The sequence below is a fragment of the Balaenoptera ricei genome, chromosome 1 (genome assembly GCF_028023285.1).
Source record: "Balaenoptera ricei isolate mBalRic1 chromosome 1, mBalRic1.hap2, whole genome shotgun sequence".
Taxonomy (NCBI): Eukaryota; Metazoa; Chordata; class Mammalia; order Artiodactyla; family Balaenopteridae; genus Balaenoptera; species Balaenoptera ricei.
In genome coordinates this window covers 99,479,103-99,499,793 of record NC_082639.1, presented here as the reverse complement: position 1 = coordinate 99,499,793, position 20,691 = coordinate 99,479,103, and the positions used below count along the sequence as shown (strand labels likewise).

The 20,691-nt window shown below is 39.5% G+C and overlaps 1 pseudogene; it reads right to left on the bottom strand.

The window, feature by feature from the left end:
- Positions 1–8,121: 8,121 nt before the first annotated feature.
- On the bottom strand, positions 8,122–11,466 carry LOC132363135 (ribosomal protein eL22-like; annotated as a pseudogene).
- Positions 11,467–20,691: the final 9,225 nt, after the last annotated feature.

The window sequence follows — 20,691 nt, the reverse complement described above, 5'->3', positions numbered from 1 at the left end:
GAGTATAATAAGGCTCAGTGTCCCTTGGAAGTCGAATCTTCTGCCATCTTGGGCCTAATCAGTTCTAACCAGTTTTTGTCATATCCAGTTTTTCTCAACAGCTGTGTCATTCTTTAAGGGTTGTGCCCTGACCCCTTCCCTCCTGTCTCAGTTTGTGTTCCAGAGCCTAGGTCTCAAGACATTTGCAGCTTCTGCTTTCTTTCAGAACACAGCCTGCAGACTGCCAAATAAGAAAGCCAGTCTAGCCCCCTGGAGGGTGAGAGGTGTGGCGACCCACTGGAACTCCCAGAACTGGTAAAGTTAAAATTTTAAGCTACAGAAGATACAGAAAGAAATCTTATCTGAACTTCCCTTACCTGAGTAAAGGAGAGCCTCCTGAAAATACCAATACCCCCTCTTCCCAGGGAGTTTCCTGCAAATTCAGCTACCACTGCCTATTTCCATTAGCATCAGAAAGCCCAGTAGAACTTTCCCTACTTTCCCACTGAGGGTCATGGGGGAAGTTTTTGGATTAATAGGACTGTTCTCTTATCTTTATTGTGGTGTTAGTTACATGATTTTATATGTTTGTCAAAACTTACAGTACTATATACCCGCAAAAGGGTATATTTTCCTGTGTATGAATCATAACTTAATAAAGAAAATAGAAAAATACAGTCCTGTAACAGGGAAGAGCTAAATCGGACTCCACGTTGGATCTGTTTCTTTGACTTTAACCTTTGCTTTTCGTTGCTTTTGTTATTATAATCATTAAAAATGGCCTGCCTCAGGGAACCCTGCCCACCTCTGAATGGCTGCAAGAAAAAAGAAACTAACACATCCCCTCACCGAGGCTGGTCATTCCAGGAGATGTTTTGCAAGACTGATGGCCCTTTTACTTGACTTCCTCACCGCCTCTCCCTCTCTAATTCTATAAAAGAAATTGGCATCCAGACTCAGATAAGATGGTTTAGCGGAGACACAAGTCTGCCATCTTCTCGGTCTGTCGGCTTTCCCAGTGAAGTCGTATTCCTTGCCTCAGCACCTCGTCTCCAATTCATTGGCCTGTCATGCGGCGAGCAGAGTGAGCTTGGACTCAGTAACAGTCAGATTTGAGGTATATTTTGAATGTAGAGCAACAGGACCTGCTGATGGATTGAACTATGATGGGCAATAACAGTGACTCATCCCACGGCCTAAGTACAATATGTCCACAAATTTTTTGATATGCTTTCCTTCAAAGGTGGAGCCTAATTCGCCTCCCTTTAGGTTGTGGGCTAAATCTCACAACTCACTTCCGTTGAACAGAATGTGGCAGAAATGATGGTGTGTGAGAGATTAGGACGTAAGAAGAATAGGGGGCTCCTTCTTGCTCTCTCTCTGGCATCCCTTTCTCCACAGAAGTCAGCTGCCACATCATGAGCACGTTCAAGCAGCGCTCTGGAGAGGTCTTATAGCAAGGGGCAGGGGTTTCCTGTCAACAACCCGCACTGACTGGCCAGGAGAGGAGGTGAGGAGATAAGGGAAGTAGGTGGAAGGTAGGGGAGTGATGAGCGGGGAACTTTGAGGAAAGCTCTCTGCAAAATTGTAACTGTCCCATTTGGAACACCGAGGTTATCCTTTAGAAGCCTTTTTAACTCAAGGTACCCAAGGCCTCAAACTCTCTACCAAAATCTATTCTCATCTCCTTTATTCATATAAGCCTTGCTTGATGACAGATTAAAGTATTTGCCTTGCCAGGGGTATTTGCATTCTTATCAAGAGCTATACATCTGAGAAGTAAAATAGGAATTATTTGATAGGAGGTGGGAAGATTTCTTGAGATCCCACACTTGGTTGTTTGCCAACTGCCTAAGATCACTCTGAGTGCTAAAGCTTTTTCCCTCACCCTAGGAGGCACCTGAGAGCTGTCCTAGAGCCAAGAGGTGGCTGAGTAAAGCAAAGATTAAGGGAAGAAGGTAGCTGCCATATTGGAGAAAGCAGATCCATTTATTAGCTCTGAGACCAGAATGGAGCAGCCTAGAGCTGACAGTGAAGGGAACCCTTAGTGAAAGCACTTGAGTGGCCTAAACTGATCCAAGGATGGGACGAGAGGCAAGAGTGAGGGGAGGTCAGAATTAGAATGAGAGGGAATTCCCTGGCTGTCCAGTGGTTGGGATTCCGGGCTTTCACTGTCTAGGGTGAAGGTTCGATCCCTGGTCCCCTGGTCGGGGAACTAAGATCCTGCAAGCTGTGTGCTAAGGCCAAAAAAAAAATTAGAATGAGAAACCATTTCGGTGTTCACCTGGGCTTGGATTCAGGGAGTGGAGATGAGGAAGATACGTCGTCTTGGAAAACACTTTCCCCATATCCATCTTTGGTCCAGGCAGGGGAGAATACAGGGAGGCTTCAGTGGAACTAACTGGCACTGCCCTTCCTTTCAAATCTAATTTAAGATTAGATTCTTATGGTACTGTACCTGGGGTGGGCAGTGAGGGAAAATTCAGAGACCTGGGAAATAGGAGAAAAGGACGTGGGGACACGAGTGATGGGGGAGCTTAGGCTATTTAGTTGTCTGAAAATTTCCCTACCAGGGCCAGGATAACCTTGAGGCAAGGAGGCACGAAATTTAAGGAGATACTCTCAAGGTCATACAGATGTAGAGCTGGTCCCAGAGAGTGAGTACCTCCTTAAGTTTTGTGCCCTAGGGCCCTCATTTGCATCACCCTAGTCCCAACCCTGATCCCTTTACCAACTCTTCTTTGGCTCTAACCATGTCCTAAAAATGAACAAAAGTTAGAGAAAACCTGAAAGGTCTAATTTCTCTTGCTGGACTGCTGTTTTCATCATGCTGAGTCTCTGACACTGCTTTCTTTGGTTTGTGCTCTCAAACCCATTCATCATTGGGCTCTGTGCAGGAAACAAACCACTCTCCACATTCCAGACACAAAGTCCCAGATTCACTGCTTCCTGTCAATTCACCCTTCATACTTCCCACATTCACCACCTGCCAGTCAGGACCACAGCTCCTCAGACATGACTTACAAACATGCTAACCATCTCTATTAGTGACAGGATATCTGAATTGAGCCTTCCCAAATCTCCAGTCATCCAGAGTTTCCTATGCAGGATGGCATGCTTGGTAATTTGAGCTCCAGTCCCAGCTATGTTCATATAGATTCCTCCACTCTATCATCTCCTTATATGACCACAAAAGACTGGAAACATTTTAAATGCTTACAGTAAAAAACTAGGGAACACATCCTAAAATGCCCCCATCTGGCTGGCTTCCCATGACCAGATGAGCCTCTCAGCAGAGCCAGTGTCAGGCTAGGGATGGGAATAGCCAAATGGAGGGCTCTGGCCATTCCTCCCATCACATATTCCTGCACCGCACAGGTCCCCACCTTCCGTGTGGGGTGGGCCATTTGGTGCTTCTCCTGAAACTCTTCAGTTTGTGCTCCACATCTAGCCTGTGCCAAAATATAACAAAACCTGAACTTACCATTGAACTGGACTAAAGCCCTAGTGACCATTTAAACTGAAAGGCATTTTTAGCTCTGAATATTTTATGACAGGTGATCAGAGTAGAACAACAGCATGATTTACTAATGGGTGATCACCCATCGTGTGTATTAGTATGTTTTGCAGCACAGTGTCAACTAGATGGACATTAGCATCAAGGGACAAGTCTAATGTGACCAAGTGTGTTATCCAACTGCACAAAACTTATCCCAGGGACTCATCATGAGGGCCTGTCAATCACCATTCCGTGGGGTAGGGAGGGCCTTGGTCATATCCCAGGCACAGTCAGTCTGGGCTCAGATGCACCTTTCTCTAGCAGAAATGTTAATTTCTGACACCTGAATTGGAGCTCAACATTGTAGCTATTCAACAAGGGATTGACAAGAAGTAAATAGGCTTTTTAGCATTAGGAGGGATTTAGGTTGCCATGAGAGAAGCTCACAGTAATAAGCAGTTCTAGTCTCTCATGTTGGAATGCTGTTTTCATCCTGTTGAGTCTCTTACACTGCTCCTTTGGGCAATGTTGTCAAACCCATTTAGTGCTTCGCGTTCTGCACAAGGAACTGAAACCCCTCTGGGTGTTCAAGGTGCTTTAAGTAGAAAGGGATTTATTACAGGACACTCAAATTGGTTGGAAAAGATGGAGCAGTAAGATAACTCCCTGAATTCCACAGAACTGACTACCTCAAAAAGACTGTAAGCCCAACCTGGACCTTTCTGTAGTTTGTTATTATGTACATATTAATTTACTATTAAGGAAATTAAACTATTAAACATATTGGGTTGGCCAAAAACTTTGTTTGGGTCTTTCCATACATCTTACAGAAAAACCCGAATGAACTTTTTGACCAGTCCAATATATTCTGAGAGTAATATAATACAAAACCTACTCTATTCTGCATTATTTTTTTCATGAAATTCTGGCTTTTCAAACCTATTTTGTATCAACTTGAGTTGCTGCAGCCCTATATGAGTATGCGTATTTCACCCCAGCTTCAGCAGAATTGGACATTTTCATTAAACATTTGTTCTAAGTTTTTTATAATTGAGACATTTTTATATAAAAAATTATTCTTAGATCATCTTAGATGACACCCTGCCCAAGAAAATCCCAACAGAATGGTGGATCCCAGGAGCACAGACCAAGGTGGGAAATGTAATTTTTTTTCATTAATTAAATGCTGTCACACTTGAAAAAAATTCTTAAAGATTAACATTTTCCTTTCCACTTGTGTGTAGTAGCCTACTCTTTTCATTTTCTGTTTGCGAGTTATCTCTTCTTATTCATTGACTATCTATTGAGGGCCTATTATTATTATTATTTATTTATTTATTTACTTTTGGCTGTGTTGGGTCTTCATTGCTGTGCGCGGGCTTTCTCTGGTTGCGGCAAGCAGGGTTACTCTTTGCTGCAGCGCGCGGGCTTCTCATTGCAGTGGCTTCTCTTGTTGCAGAGCACAGGCTCTAGGCATGCAGGCTTCAGTAGTTGCAGCACGTGGGCTCAGTAGTTGTGGCTCGCGGGCTCTAGAGCGTAGCCTCAGTAGTTGTGGCGCACGGGCTTAGTTGCTCCACGGCATGTGGGATCTTCCTGGACCAGGGTTCGAACCCATGTCCCCTGCATTGGCAGGTGGAGTCTTAACCACTGTGCCACCAGGGAAGCCCAAGGACCTATTTTAAGCATAACTTTATTTACTTATTTTTTCTACACATCTGGGCATTTAATTAGTGGCATGTTTCAAGTGTCAGTGCTGTTTGTCTATTAATAGAAAAGAGCTCAGAATTTGAATTCTAGAGGTACTTACGTGGCCTTGACTAGCTCCTTTATGATGTCCAGTCTTCACAGCTGCCTAGGAGAAGCAGGGAGCCAGGTCTCTGGGGATGGCTCTGAAATTAGCCATGTCAGTGGAGTATGTAGAGCTAACACAGTCAAATAACCAGATGTGGACAACCTCTGAGTCGTGCTGCAGTGTCCATCTTAGCGGGGCCCAGGAAGACTGGCCACAGGCACCGCTGTTCAGTGGTGACGATGGAACTACAAACAAATCCTATAGTTTCTCATTGCAATAGCAGGACAAAAAAATACTTGGATCCAGTCTGAGCCTTTGTGCAAAAACTAAAAGCATGTGAACTTTAAACGTGTTTAAAATATTAAAAATCTATTAAAGTCAAAACTGCAGAAGCTTATAAAGTAATATACAGGTGGTTATTTGAAATATTCTGTCCAAGGCTGGCTGATCACCCACCAACCCCATCACTGATTTCATCCCAGCCCCACACTGTGTTCCAGGCAGCAGCTGGGCAAACAAGCTCGGAGAATGGTTCCTTCAAGATCAGCCAAATAGAGCTTAGGTTAAATGTACTTCCCATGAAATTACACAGAGACATTTTGATGGAATTCTGTACACGTCAAAACTCAACATAACTAAATATAAAATTGATACTACAGCATGCTTAGGAAACAGTATAATTTTGATTTGTGTGCCTTTTATTGTTTCCATGCTCGTCATACCCAAATGTAGTTGACATGAACCATTTTACAGACGAGTTGCTTGGGAGATAGAAGTACTGTTTGCTGTGAATTCAAAAAGCACTCATGGGCTTCCCTGGTGACTCAGTGGTTAAGAATCTGCCTGCCAATGCAGGGGACACAGGTTCGAGCCCTGGTCCAGGAAGATCTCACATGCTGTGGCGCAACTAAGCCCGTGCGCCACAACGACAGAAGCCCGTATGCCTACAGCTCATGCTCTGCAACAAGAGAAGCCACTACAATGAGAAGCCCGCACACTGCAATGGAGAGTAGCCCCCGCTCGCCAGAACTAGGGAAAGCCCTTGAGCAGCAATGAAGACCCAACGCAGCCAAAAGTAAATAAATAAAATAAATTTATAAATAAATAAATAAATAAATAAATAAATAAATAAATAAATTCTCTGTTATATGTTGGTGGGGACTCTCTCCATCTAGCAGTTCAAAGTATTCTTTATCTCAATTTGTTGCTATTATACTTTTAATCTTTCTGTCGTACTTTCTTCCTTCCTGATGTTCTTCCTTACAAGATTTCTTCTTCTTTTTTTTAAAAAAATAATTAATTAATTTATATTTTGGCTGTGCTGGGTCTTTGTTGTTGCATGAAGTGGGCTTTAGTAGTTGTGGCATGTGGGCTCAGTACTTGTGGTGCACAGGCTTAGTTGCTCTGTGGCATGTGGGATCCTCCCAGACCAGGGCTCAAACCCATGTCCCCTGCATTGGCAGGCGGATTCTTAACCACTGAGCCACCAGGGAAGTCCAAGATTTCTTCTTTTATCATTTTCTTTCTGTTTAGAGAGTTTCCTTTAGCCATTCTTTTAGGATAGGTCTGCTGGACAAATTCTCCTAATTTTGCTCCCTCTGAGAAAGTCTTGATTTCTCCTTCATTCCTGAAGGATATGTTTGCTGGATATAGAATTCTGGGTTGACACTTCTTTTCTTTCAGCACATGAAAAATGTGCCACGTCCTTCTGGCCTCCATGGATTTTGATAGGAAAACCTGCTGTCATTCAAAGTGTTTATCCCCTATAAATAATGCATCTTTTCTCTTTTGCTGCTTTCAAGATTTTTTCTTTGTTTTTAGTTTTCAGATGTTTGACTATGATGTGTCCTGGCATAGATTTTGAGGGTTTGTGCTATTTGGGGTTCGCTCACTTTCCTGAATTTGTAAGCTTATGTCTTTTGGACAAATTTTCAGGAAATTTAGGAAATTTTTCAGCCATTATTTCTTTGAATACTTTTTAATCTCTGCCCCCTTTCATGCTCTTTCTAAGACTCTGGTGACACAACCACTAGATTTTTTGTATAGCTCCCCAAGTCCCTGATTCTATATTCATTTTATTTTTCTGTCTATTTTATCTCTGTTGTTCAAATTGAGTTATTTCTATTGTTCTATTTTCAGGTCCATGGATTGTTTCCTCTGTTTCTTCAGTTCTGCTATTGAGCCCATCCATTGACTTTTAGTTTGGTTACTGTATTTTATATTTAAGTTCTAAAATTTCCATTTACCCCTTTCTTATCTTCTATTTCTTTACTGAGACTTTCTGTTTTCGTTGGTTTCAAATCTGTTCATAATGGCTCACTGATACATTATTATGATGGCTTCTTCAAAATCTTTCTTTGACAGATCATTCTAACATCTATATCATTTGGATATGGGTATCTGATTATTGCCTTTTCTCATTCATATTGAGAGATTTTCCTGATTCTTGGTTTGAGTGATTTTTGATCAAAGCATGAACATTTTGGGCATTATGTTATAAAACTTTGGGTTTTATTTAAATTTTATGTTTTAGCAGACCTCCTCTGACACTGCTATGGTGCCTCCTTGTTCATCTCCACAGAGAAGGCTTTGCATGGGGTCTAGGATTTTCAGTATGGTTTGCAAAGCTCTTGCTGATTTTTCAAAGTATTATGTGCAATAATAAAACCACTGGTGGAGGGGATGGGAAAGCACAGGTAAATCAGCCCAGGTATGCCGACCTGGCTGACTCATTTTTTTTTTTAACAGATTACAATATCTTATTCACTAATAAACTAAAGGTCCATTTCTAGATGTTTATTTCTCCTGCATGCCTCATTTGTTTTCAAAACCCTATAAGGGGCAGCTTCACCTAGTCCTCAGACTCAGATCCATCTTCATCTTGACTAATCTGGAAGTAACAAACTTCATAAGTCTCCTTGTCAGATGCAACCACATAAAGTCAATCATGAAGATTGTTCTCCCTAAGATATTTTGTGGTAAGATATTTCAAATACCTTTTAGAGAACTATTTCTCAGGAACAATTGTGATTTTATTCTTGAAGCATTCAATGGGAATGACATTCCCAAGATCTCCAGTTTTTCCATTGACTTTAACCTTCTCTCATGGAAACTGTTCAAAATTTCCAGAATCAAACTTCTATCTTCTACTGGATGAGTAAGGTCCAAATTAAACTTCCAGGTTGACTTCTTAGGTTTCTGTGGCGGCACCACCTGAAGACTGGCTGGGCAATTAGAGAGAGACTGGCTGACTCATTTAAGAGAGAATTAGTCGATAACCAATGAGAACAGGCTCTGCCATGGTCTGAATGTCTGTGAACCCCACACATTCATGTTGAAATCCTAACCCCAAAGGTGGTGGTATTAGTAGGTGGTGGCTTTGGGAGGTGCTTCAACTGTGGAGGGGATCCTCATAAATGGTATTAGTGCCTTATAAAAGAGGATCCAGGAGATCCCTAGCCATGTGAGGACACAATGAGACATCTCCGACCCAGAAGAAAGCCCTCACCCGACTGTGCTAGCATCCTGATCTTGGACATCAAACTTCTAGAACTGTGAGAAATAAATTTCTGTTGTTTATAAGCTATCCAGTCTGTGTATTTTGTTATAGCAGCTTGAAAGGACTAAGACAGGTCCCCAATGAAAGGGGGCCCCGGCCAGGGTGAATGGGAGGACAAGAAGGGGCATTTTGCAATCCACCAGGGTTTGAATGGCAGCCAATTTAAAAAATCAACAAAAAAAAAGTTATTATAAAGCTATAATTAGAGGAGGCTGTGGTAAGCAATTGGTCTCCATGCTTTTGAGTCAGAACTGAATCAGATTCCTATAAAATTGAGTCAGAACACCAAGGGCCTGTCCAGGTTGCTCATGTACAAACAAAAAAAAGGTTTATAATAATTAGTTAGTTCCAGATTGAAGGAGGTGGTTGGAGAGCTAAATTTATATCACACAATGCCTGGTCATGTTTAGGTTTTCATAGAAGAGGGTGAGTTACTGAGAACTTCATTAAATAGCAACTTCAGAAAAGTTGGGAATCCATTGCTGGCAATAACTAGGAGTCCTAGCAAAGAATCCTCTTGTTTGATAGTGAGTCTGGAAAATGAATGGTTTGCAGATAGTCTGAAAGTGAGAGCTTTGCCTTCTTGGTATAAATCATGCCCTAGGCAATGAACTTTGGTTTGACAAAACTGTAACTTTTCTTTGGAAACTTATGATATTCTAGCTAAAAAATTAAATGGATTGATACCAGTCCTAGAGCTCACTTCATCTTTAGAATGCAGCAAAATGTTAACTATGTATTGGATGAACATAAAATAACAAGGTAATCTAAGGTCTTTAAAGTCCTAGTAAGAATTCGTGAAAAGTGGGTGGTTGCTTAAGTAAACCCCTGAGTGACCTCTGTGGAGATCTTCACTTTGGGCTTTATTAGGACACAAGAATATAGGTAAGTCTGGGTCCAAATGAACTATAACCTCATTATGAACTGAAGAATCCTCATGAATTTCAAGGAAGTAGTGATCAGAAGAGTGTTTATTCTGGCAATGCCACTTGCACTATTAAGATAGTGGATCATGTCACAAGAGAAAAGAATGTTTTATGGTGTGAGGTCTACTTTTTTATTATCCCGAACAGAAAATCTGTACCCATTAAAAAATAACTCCCCATTCCTTCCTCCTTCCAGCCCCTGGTAACCTCTATTCTATTCTCTCTGTCTATGAATTTGCCTATTCTGGATACCTCATATAAGTGGAATCCAAGGGACATGCTCTGGCAAGACAGGGTGACAGATAAACTACCTTCTAAGGCTCATGGGTCTTATTACCTGCAGGACTAGTGTAGCCTAGTGTTAAGAGCACGTATTGTCATCAGATGACCTGGATTTGAATCCTAGCTCCACTACTTCTATTTCTCTTTTTAAATTTTTATATTGCGGTAAAATGCACATAACATTAAATTTACCATCTTAATCATTTTTAAGTGTACAGTTCAATAGTGTTAAGTACATTCACATTGTGCAATCAATCTGCGAGACTCTTTTCATCTTGCAAAACTGAAACTCTGTACCTATTAAACAACAACTTCCTACTCCCTCCTCTCCCCAGTCCCTGGCAGCCACCATTCTACTTTGCGTCTTTCTAAATTTGACTGCTCTAGGTATCTCATATAGGTGGAATCATACATCATTTTTCCTTTTGTGACTGGCTTATTTCACTTAGCAAAATGCTTTCAAAGTTCACCCATGTTGTGGCATGTATCAGAATTTCATTATTTTTTTAAGGCTGAATAATATTCCATTGTATGTATATACCACATTTTGTTTTTTCATCTGTTGATGAACATTTGAGTTGTTTCCACCTTTTGGGTATTGTAAATAATGCTGCTATGAACATGAGTATACAAATATCTGAGTCCCTGCTTTCAGTTATTTTGTGTATATAACCAGCAGTGGAATTGCTGGATCACATGTTTCAAATGCCAAACTATTTTTCATTCCCACCAGCAGCGCACCAGGTTCCAATTTTTCCACATCCTTTTCACAGCTTGTTCTTTGTTTTCTTTCTTTTTATTTTCTTTGTTTGATATAGACATCCTAATGGATGGGCCATGTCAAATGGTATCTCACTGTGGTTTTGATTTGCATTTTCTCTAGTGGCTCGTGACATAGTGACACTGAGCAAATTTTCATGAGCTTATTGGCCATTTGCATATCTTCTTTGGAGAACTGTGAAGTATTTTGCTCATTTTTGTTTTGTTTTGTTTTCTTTGTTTTGTTTTTGGCCACGTGTGCAGCTTGTGGGACCTTAGTTCCCTGACCAGGGATCGAACCGGGGCCCACTGCAGTGAAAGCACACAGTCCTAACCACTGGACCTCCAGGGAATTCCCTTTTGCTCATTTTTTTTTAACACTTTTATTAGAGTATAATTGCTTTATCTTTTGCTCATTTTTGAATTAGGTTGTTTGTTTTTTGTTGTTGAGTTGTAGGAGTACTTTATATATTCTGAATAGTTATCCCTTTTCACGTATATGATTTGTGAATATCTTTTCCAATTCCATGGGAGAGAATTCCCACTCACTTTTGTCTTCTCTAAACTCTATTTGCAAGTTGAAGTCTTCAGATACCTGCCCCCTTTTGGGACTTTCTCTGTTGTTATCAAGTAGTTCTGTGTGTGCCAGTCCTGACTTTTCAGCTGGCATATAGACTATGGTTTTGATCTCCGCTTCCCCCCTCCCCACCCGCTCCCCACCCCATCACCATAACAGCACTTAGCACGGTTCTGGGATAGGTGGTATCCAGAGACACAGCCTCTTATAACTAGGAGGGATCCTACACACATCTTTTTTTTTTTTTTATAAATTTATTTATTTTTTATTTTTATTTTTGGCTGCATTGGGTTTTTGTTGCAGTGCATGGGCTTTCTCTGGTTGTGGCGAGCGGGAGCTACTCTTCGTTGCGGTGCACAGGCTTCTCATTGCAGTGGCTTCTCTTGTTGTGGAGCACAGGCTCTAGGCGGGCGGGCTTCAGTAGTTGTGGCACACAGGCTCAGCAGTTGTGGCGTAGGGGCTTAGTTGCTCTGCGGCATGTGGGATCTTCCCAGACCAGGGCTCTAACCCGTGTTCCCTGCATTGGCAGGCAGATTCTTAACCACTGCGCCACCAAGGAAGCCCTGTACACACATCTTGATACAACTTCCTCTCTGAAGTTCAGAGACCAACAGCTAGTTGGAGATAGAAACAAGACCCAGTTCCAGAATGCAGGGTCTACTCACCTGTTTCTTCTCTTGTCTCTCCACGGTCTCTCATATTCCACCCTTCAGACACTGAATTATGGGACGTTCCACATACTCACCATGTCAGTTCTCTCAGTGGAGCCGATGTAGATTCTGGAGGTCAAATCCCAGTTCTGCCTCTTCCTGAGCTGTGTGATCTTGGGCAAGGTACCAAATCTCTCTGTGCCTCAGTTTCCACATCTATAAAATTGGTACTGTATTAGTACCTCCCTCATGTAATTGTGAAGATTCATGAGGAGAGTACATATGCACAGTCCCTGGTCCATAGTAAGTACACCGTACAAGTTAGCAATACCATTATTGCCTTTTGGACTTTGAACTTGCTGTTCTCCCTGCTTATATTAAATTCCCTTACTCTAGATGTTACCTCCTGCCCTAAATGCTTTCACCTAACTAGGTTGTCTCCTCTAGGAAGTCTTCCTTGATTCCTATAGAGTGAGATGGATTAAGGGTACCTTCTCTGTATTCTTAATATCTCTTATGAAAATATTCATTCTTACTGTATATTAGGTATTGCTGTAGGCACTGTGGTTAAAATAATGGACAACAGAGAAACAATATTCCAAAGTTCATTGGAAAAAAATAAAGCAGGAAAGGAGATCCAAATAATCAGGGGTTGCAATTTTAAATGGGATTGCCAAGGACTCCCTCACTAGAGAAGGTCATACTTGAGTGAGGACCTGAGGAGGTTGAACTCTCTTTGACTAGAGTTCAACCAGAGAAACTCCTAGTTATTGCTTGATTGAATAACTCAGGACTATATCCTAGCCAAGTTGACACATAAAACTGACCAACACGGGAGGTAAATGAGCTAGGCATGGAAATATCTGGGGGAAGAGTACTCTAGATAGAGGGGACACTCATGTAAAGCCCTGAGTTAGAAGCACTTGAGGAATCTTCCAGGAACAGTAAATAAGCCAGTGTGTGTAGAATGCAGAAAGCAAAGAAGAAAGTAGCAGGATATGGAGTCAGAGAGAAAATTATGAGCCAGATCATGTGTGGCTTGGTAAGCCATTATGATGAATCTTCCAATCCATGTAGGCCTTTGGAAACACTGGCCAGTGGTGGTTTTAATTTTTTCAACAGCTTTATTGAGATATGATGGACAATAAACTGCACATATTTAAAGCGTACAATGTAAGTTTTGACATATGTATACTCCAGTGGAACCATCACCATATTCAAGATAATGAACATGTCTATCGTAACCAAAAGTTTCCTTGTGCCCTTTTGTAATCCCTTCTCCTGCTCACCATCACCCTTCTCCTCTTCCCTCGGGCAATTACTGACTTACTTTCTGTCACCATAGATTAGTTATATTTTCTAGAATTTATGTAAGTGGAATCATACAGAACATATGTGTTTTTGTCTATCTTCTTTTACTCAGCATAATTAAGATTCATGCATGTTGTTGTTTCTATCAGTAGTTTGTTCCTTTTTATTGCTGAGTAGCATTCCATTGTACTGCTATACCACAATTTGTTTATACATTCACATGTTGATGGAAATTTGTGTTTGTGGTGGTTAATTTTACATGTCAACTTGACTGGGCTAAGGGATGCCCCAATAGCTGGTAAAACATTATTTCTGAGTGTGTTTGTGAGGGTGTCTCCAGAAGAGATTACCATTTCAATCAGTAGACTGAGTAAAGAAGATCACCCCTTACCCAAATGGGTGGGTACCATCCAATCCACTGAGGGACTTAATAGAACAAAAAGGTAGAGGAAGGGTGAATTCACTTGCTCTTGCTTGAGCTGAGATACCCATCTTCTACCCTTGGACATCGGCACTCCTGATCTTGGGTTTTTGGACTCAGACTGGAACTTACATCACCGGCTCTCCCCTCACCCCCCATCTCTCCCCATTCTGAGGACTTTGGGCTCAGACTGAATTACATTAGCACCTTCTGGTTCCTGGTTCTCCAGCTTGTCCACTTGTTATGACCATAAGAGGGTCATAATTCCACCTAACATGATACAAAATCTTGCCAACAACAGATCATGGGACTTCTTGGTCTCCATAACCATGTGAGCCAATTCTTATAATTAATCTGTATCTATCTACACACTATCAGTTCTGCTTCTCTGTAGAACTCTAATATAGTGTTGCTTCTACTTTGTGGTTATTACAAATAAAGTTGCTATGAACATTTGTGTACATGCCTGCATTTGGGCATACACTTTGATTTCTCTTGGGTAAATACCTAAGGGTTGGAATAAGAAGTTTTATAGTTTCAGGTTTTATATTTGGGTCCATGATCCATTTTCAGTTGATTTTTGTATATGTTATGAGGTATGAAAAGAATTTTACTTATTTATTTGCTTATGGATATCTAATTATTCCAGAACCATGTATTGAAAGACTATCCTTCCACAGAATTGCCTTTGTTCCTCTGTTAAAAATTAATTGTATGAATATATTTCTAGACTCTCTTTTCTGTTCCATTGATTGGTTTAGCTATCTTTACACTAATACCACCCATCCCAATTACCATAGCTTTATAAGTTTTAAAATCAGGTAGTTAAGTCCTACAACTTTGTTCATATTCTTCAAGTTGTTTCATCTACTCTAACATTGCTTTTTTTTCTCCAGTTAATATGAATTTTAGAATCAGCCTATCAATTTCTGCAAAAAATGTTTAAAAAGGATTTTGACTAGGATTGCATCAATTACATTGATCAATTTGGGGAGAAATGAGTTCTTAGCCACATTGAATCTTCTAATCAATGGACATGGTTATATCTCTTTATTTATCTAGATCTTCTTTGATTTCTCTCAGTAATATTTTGTAGTTATCAGTGTACAGGCCTTACAGATCTTTTGTCAGATATATTCCTAAGTTTTAAATATGTTTTGGTGCTACTAAAGATAGTACTGCTTAAAACAACAACAACAAACCAAAACTTAAGGGGCATCCACTGCAAGGGGCATGGGTTCAACTCCTGGTCGGGGAACTAAGATCCCACATGCTGTGAGTCATGGCCAAAAAAAAAAAAAGAAAATAGTACTGCTTTTTAAAATTTCTACTTCAAAAATGTCCAGTGCTAATTCTACATGAAATAAAATTGACTTTTCTATATTGGTCTTGTATCCTACAAACTTGCTAACCTTAAGTTTTAGTTTTAGTGCCTTTATTATTATTTTTTTTTTAGATTCCAAACGATTTTCTGTGAAGTACCACATTGTCTGTGAATAAAGATTATCTAGTTTACGCCTTTCTTTCCAATCTTGGTGGTCTTAAATTATTTTCTTGCTTTATTGCATTAAAATTTTGAATCAAAGTGCTGAGAGTGGACATCCTTGCCTTGTTCCTGATCTTAGACACAACCAGTCAATCCAAAGTACAACGCTAGCTTGGAGTTTTTCATAGATGCCTTTTATCAGGTCGAGGAAATTCCTTTCCATTCCTATCTTTCTGACAGTTTTTTTCAGTAATGGATTTTGGATTTTGTCAAATGTTTATTCTGCTTCTATCGTAATGGTGGTTTTTAACCTTTAATATGTTAATACAATTAATTACATATATTGATTTTCAAATGTTAAACTAACCTTGTATTCTGGGATAAACCCCACTTGCTCATGATGTATGATCATTTGTCTATGTTGTTGGATTGGATTTGCTGATTTTTGTTAAAAATTATTTCATTGATATCATGAGGAATAATGGTCTGTAGTTATCTTTTCTTATAATACCTTTGTCTGGTTTTGGTTTCTGGGTATTTCTGGTTTCATAGAATGAGTTGTGAAGTATAATCTAGTATTCAATTTTCTGCAGGAGTTTGTGTATAACAGGTATTATTTCTTCATTAAATGTTCAATAGAATTCACCAGTGAAACCATCTGGGCCTGGAGTTTTCTCTGTGGGAAGGATTTTAACTATAAATTGAATGTATAGGGCACTAAGTTTACCTATTTATTTATTTATATATATATATATATATTTTTTTTAACATCTTTATTGGAATATAATTGCTTTACATTGTTGTGTTAGTTTCTGCTGTATAACAAAGTGAATCAGCTATACATATACATATCCCCATATCCCCTCACTCTTGCGTCTCCCTCCCACTCTCCCTATCCCACCCCTCTAGGTGGTCACAAAACACCAAGCTGATCTCCCTGTGCTATGCGGCTGCTTCCCACTAGCAAACTGTTTGACATTTGGTAGTGTATATATGTCAATGCCACTCTCTCACTTCGTCTCAGCTTACACTTCCCCCTCCCCGGGTCCTCAAGTCCATTCTCTGCATCTGCGTCTTTATTCCTGTCCTGCCCCTAGGTTCTTTAGAATCTTTTTTTTTTTTTATATTCCATATTTATGTGTTAGTATACAGTATTTGTTTCTCTCTTTCTGACTTACTTCACTCTGTATGACAGACTCTAGGTCCATGCACCTCACTACAAATAACTCAGTTTCGTTTCTTTTCATCGCTGAGTAAAATTCCATTGTATATATGTGCCACATCTTCTTTACCATTCATCTGTCAATGGACATTTAGGTTGTTTCCATGTACTGGCTATTGTAAATAGTGCTGCAATGAACATTGTGGTACATCTCTTTTTGAATTATGGTCTTCTCAGGGTATATGCCCAGTAATGGGATTGCTGGGTTATATGGTAGTCTATTTTTAGTTTTTTAAGGAACCTCCATACTGTTCTTCATAGTGGCTGTATCAATTTACATTCCCACCAACAGGACAATAGGGTTTCCTTTTCTCCACACCCTCTCCAGCATTTATTGTTTGTAGATTTTTTTAATGATGGCCATTCTGACCAGTGTGAAGTGATACCTCATTGTAGTTTTTTTTTTTAAATAAATTTATTTATTTATTTTTGGCTGCTTCGGGTCTTTGTTGCTGTGCGTGGGCTTTCTCTAGTTGCAGCGAGTGGGGGCTACTCTTTCATTGTGGTGCCCAGGCTTCTCATTTTGGTGGCTTCTTGTTGCGGAGCAAAAGCTCTAGGCATGTGGTCTTCAGTAGTTGTGGCACGCAGGTTCAGTAGTTGTGGCACATGGGCTTAGCTGCTCTGCGGCATGTGGGATCTTCCTGGACCAGGGCTCAGACCTGTGTCCCCTGCACTGGCAGGGGGATTCTTAACCACTGCACCACCAGGGAAGTCCCCCTTTTTGTAGTTTTGATTTGCATTTCTCTAATGATTAGTGATGTTGAGCATCCTTTCATGTGGTTGTTGGCAATCTGTGTATCTTCTTTGGAGAAATGTCTATTTAGGTCTTCTGCCCATTTTTGGATTTGGTTGTTTGTTTTTTTGATATTGAGCTGTACTGCTTGTATATTTTGGAGATTAATCCTTTGTCAGTTGCTTCATTTGCAAATATTTTCTCCCATTCTGAGGTTGTCTTTTCGTCTTGTTTATGGTTTCCTTTGCTGTGCAAAAGCTTTTAAGTTTCATTAGGTCCCATTTGTTTATTTTTGATTTTATTTCCATTTCTCTAGGAGGTGGGTCAAAAAGGATCTTGCTGTGATTTATGTCATAGAGTGTTCTGCCTATGTTTTCCTCTAAGAGTTTCATAGTGTCTGGCCTTACATTTAGGTTTTTAATCCATTTTGAGTTTATTTTTGTGTATGGTGTTAGGGAGTGTTCCAATTTCATTCTTTTACATGTAGCTGTCCAGTTTTCCCAGCACCATTTATTGAACAGGCTGTCTTTTCTCCATTGTATATCCTTGCTTCCTTTATCAAAAATAAGGTGACCATATGTGGGTGTGTTTATCTCTGGGCTTTCTATCCTGTTCCGTTGGTCTATATTTCTGTTTTTGGCCAGTACCATACTGTCTTGATTACTGTAGCTTTGTAGTATAGTCTGAAGTCAGGGAGCCTGATTCCTCCAGCTCTGTTTTTCTTTCTCAAGATTGCTTTGGCTATTCGGGGTCTTTTGTGTTTCCATACAAATTGTGAAATTTTTTGTTCTAGTTCTGTGAAAAATGCCAGTGGTAGTTTGATAGGGATTGCATTGAATCTGTAGATTGCTTTGGGTAGTACAGTCATTTTCACAACGTTGATTCTTCCACTCCAAGAACATGGTATATCTCTCCATCTGTTTGTATTGTCTTTAATTTCTTTCTTCACTGTCTTATAGTTTTCTGCCTACAGGTCTTTGGTCTCCTTAGGTAGGTTTATCCCTAGGTATTTTATTCTTTTTGTTGCAATGGTAAATGGGAGTGTTTCCTTAATTTCTCTTTCAGATTTTTCATCATTAGTGTATAGGAATGCAAGAGATTTCTGTGCATTAATTTTGTATCCTGCTACTTTACCAAATTCATTGATTAGCTCTAGTATTTTTCTGGTAGCATCTTTATGATTCTCTATGTATAGTATCATGTCATCTGCAAATAGTGTCAGTTTTACTTCTTCTTTTCCGATTTGGATTCCTTTTATTTCTTTTTCTTCTCTGACTGCTGTGGCTAAAACTTCCAAAACTACGTTGAATGGCTGAAATTTTTTTTTTTTTTTTTCGGGGACACACGGGGATTTAATAACCACTTTATTCCATGCACTATCAATTCCATGGCTTATCAATTCTGTTTATCTTCTTAAAGAACCAGCTTTTATTGATCTTTGCTATTGTTTCCTTCATTTCTTTTTCATTTATTTCTGATCTGATCTTTATGATTTCTTTCCTTCTGCTAACTTTCGATTTTTTTTGTTCTTCTTTCTCTAATTGCTTTAGGTGTAAGGTTAGGTTGTTTGAGATTTTTCTTGTTTTTTGAGATAGGATTGAATTGCTGTAAACTTCCCTCTTAGAACTGCTTTTGCTGCATCCCATAGGTTTTGGGTTGTCGTGTTTTCATTGTCATTTGCTTCTAGGTATTTTTTGATTTCCTCTTTGATTTCTTCAGTGATCTCTTGGTTGTTTAGTAGCATACTGTTTAGCCTCCATGTGTTTGTATTTTTTAGGTTTTTTTCCTGTAATTGATATCTAGTCTCATAGCATTGTGGTCGGAAAAGATACTTGATACGATTTCAATTTTCTTAAATTTTCCAAGGCTTGATTTGTGACCCAAGATATGATCTATCCTGGAGAATGTTCCATGAGCACTTGAGAAGAAAGTGTATTCTGTTGTTTTTGGATGGAATGTCCTATAAATATCAATTAAGTCCATCTTGTCCAATGTGTCATTTAAAGCTTGTGTTTCCTTATTTATTTTCATTTTGGTTGATCTGTCCATTGGTGAAAGTGGGGTGTTAAAGTCCCCTACTATTATTGTGTTGCTGTCAATTTCCCCTTTTATGGCTGTTAGCATTTGCCTTATGTATTGAGGTGCTCCTATGTTGGGTGCATAAATATTTACAATTGTTATATTATCTTCTTGGATTAATTCCTTGCTCATTATGTAGTGTCCTTAGTTGTCTCTTGTAATAGTCTTTATTTTAAAGTCGATTTTATCTGATATTAGAATTGCTATTCCAGCTTTCTTTTGATTTCCATTTGCATGGAATATCTTTTTCTACCCTCATCTTCAGTCTGTATGTGTCCCTAGGTCTGAAGTGGGTCTCTTGTAGACAGCATATGTATGGGTCCTGTTTTTGTATCCATTCAGCCAGTCTATGTCTTTTGGTTGGAGCATTTAATCCATTTACATTTATGGTAATTATTGATATGTATGTTCTTATTACCATTTTCTTAATTGTTTTGGGTTTGTTTTTGTAGGTCTTTTCCTTCTCTTGTGTTTCCTGCCTAGAGAAGTCCCTTTAGCATTTGTTGTAAAGCTGGTTTGGTGGTGCTGAATTCTCTTAATTTTGTTTGTCTGTAAAGGTTTTAATTTCTCCATCAACTCTGAATGAGATCCTTGCTGGGTAGAGTAATCTTGGTTGTAGGTTTTTCCCTTTCATCCCTTTAAATATGTCCTGTCACTCCATTCTGGCTTGCAGAATTTCTGCTGAAAGATCAGCTGTTAACCTTATGGGGATTCCCTTGTACATTATTTGTTGCTTTTCCCTTGCTGCTTTTAATATTTCTTCTTAGTGTTTAATTTTTGATAGTTTGATTAATATGTGTCTTGGAGTGTTTCTCCTTGGATTTATCCTGTATAGGACTCTCTGCACTTCCTGGAGTTGATCAACTATTTCCTTTCCCATATTAGGGAAGTTTTCAACTGTAATATCTTCAAATATTTTCTCAGACCCTTTCTTTTTCTCTTTTTCTGGGACCCATATAATTCGAATGTTGGTGTGTTTAATGTTGTCCCAGGGGTCTCTGAGACTGTCCTCAATTCTTTTCATTCTTTTTTCTTTATTCTGCTCTGCAGTAATTATTTCCACTATTTTATCTTCCAGGGCACTTATCTGTTCTTCTGCCTCAGTTATTCTGCTATTGATTCCTTCTAGGGAATTTTTAATTTCATTTATTGTGTTGTTCATCATTGTTTGTTTGCTCTTTAGTTCTTCTAGGTTCTTGTTAAACGTTTCTTGTATTTTGTCCATTCTACTTCCAATATTTTGGATCATCTTTACTATCATTACTCTGAATTCTTTTTCAGGTAGCCTGCTTATTTCCTCTTCATTTGTTTAGTCCCATGGGTTTTTACCTTGCTCCCTCAGTATTACCTTGCTCCATATTTTTCTGTCTTCTCATTTTGCTTAACTTACTGTGTTTGGAGTCTCCTTTTTTGCAG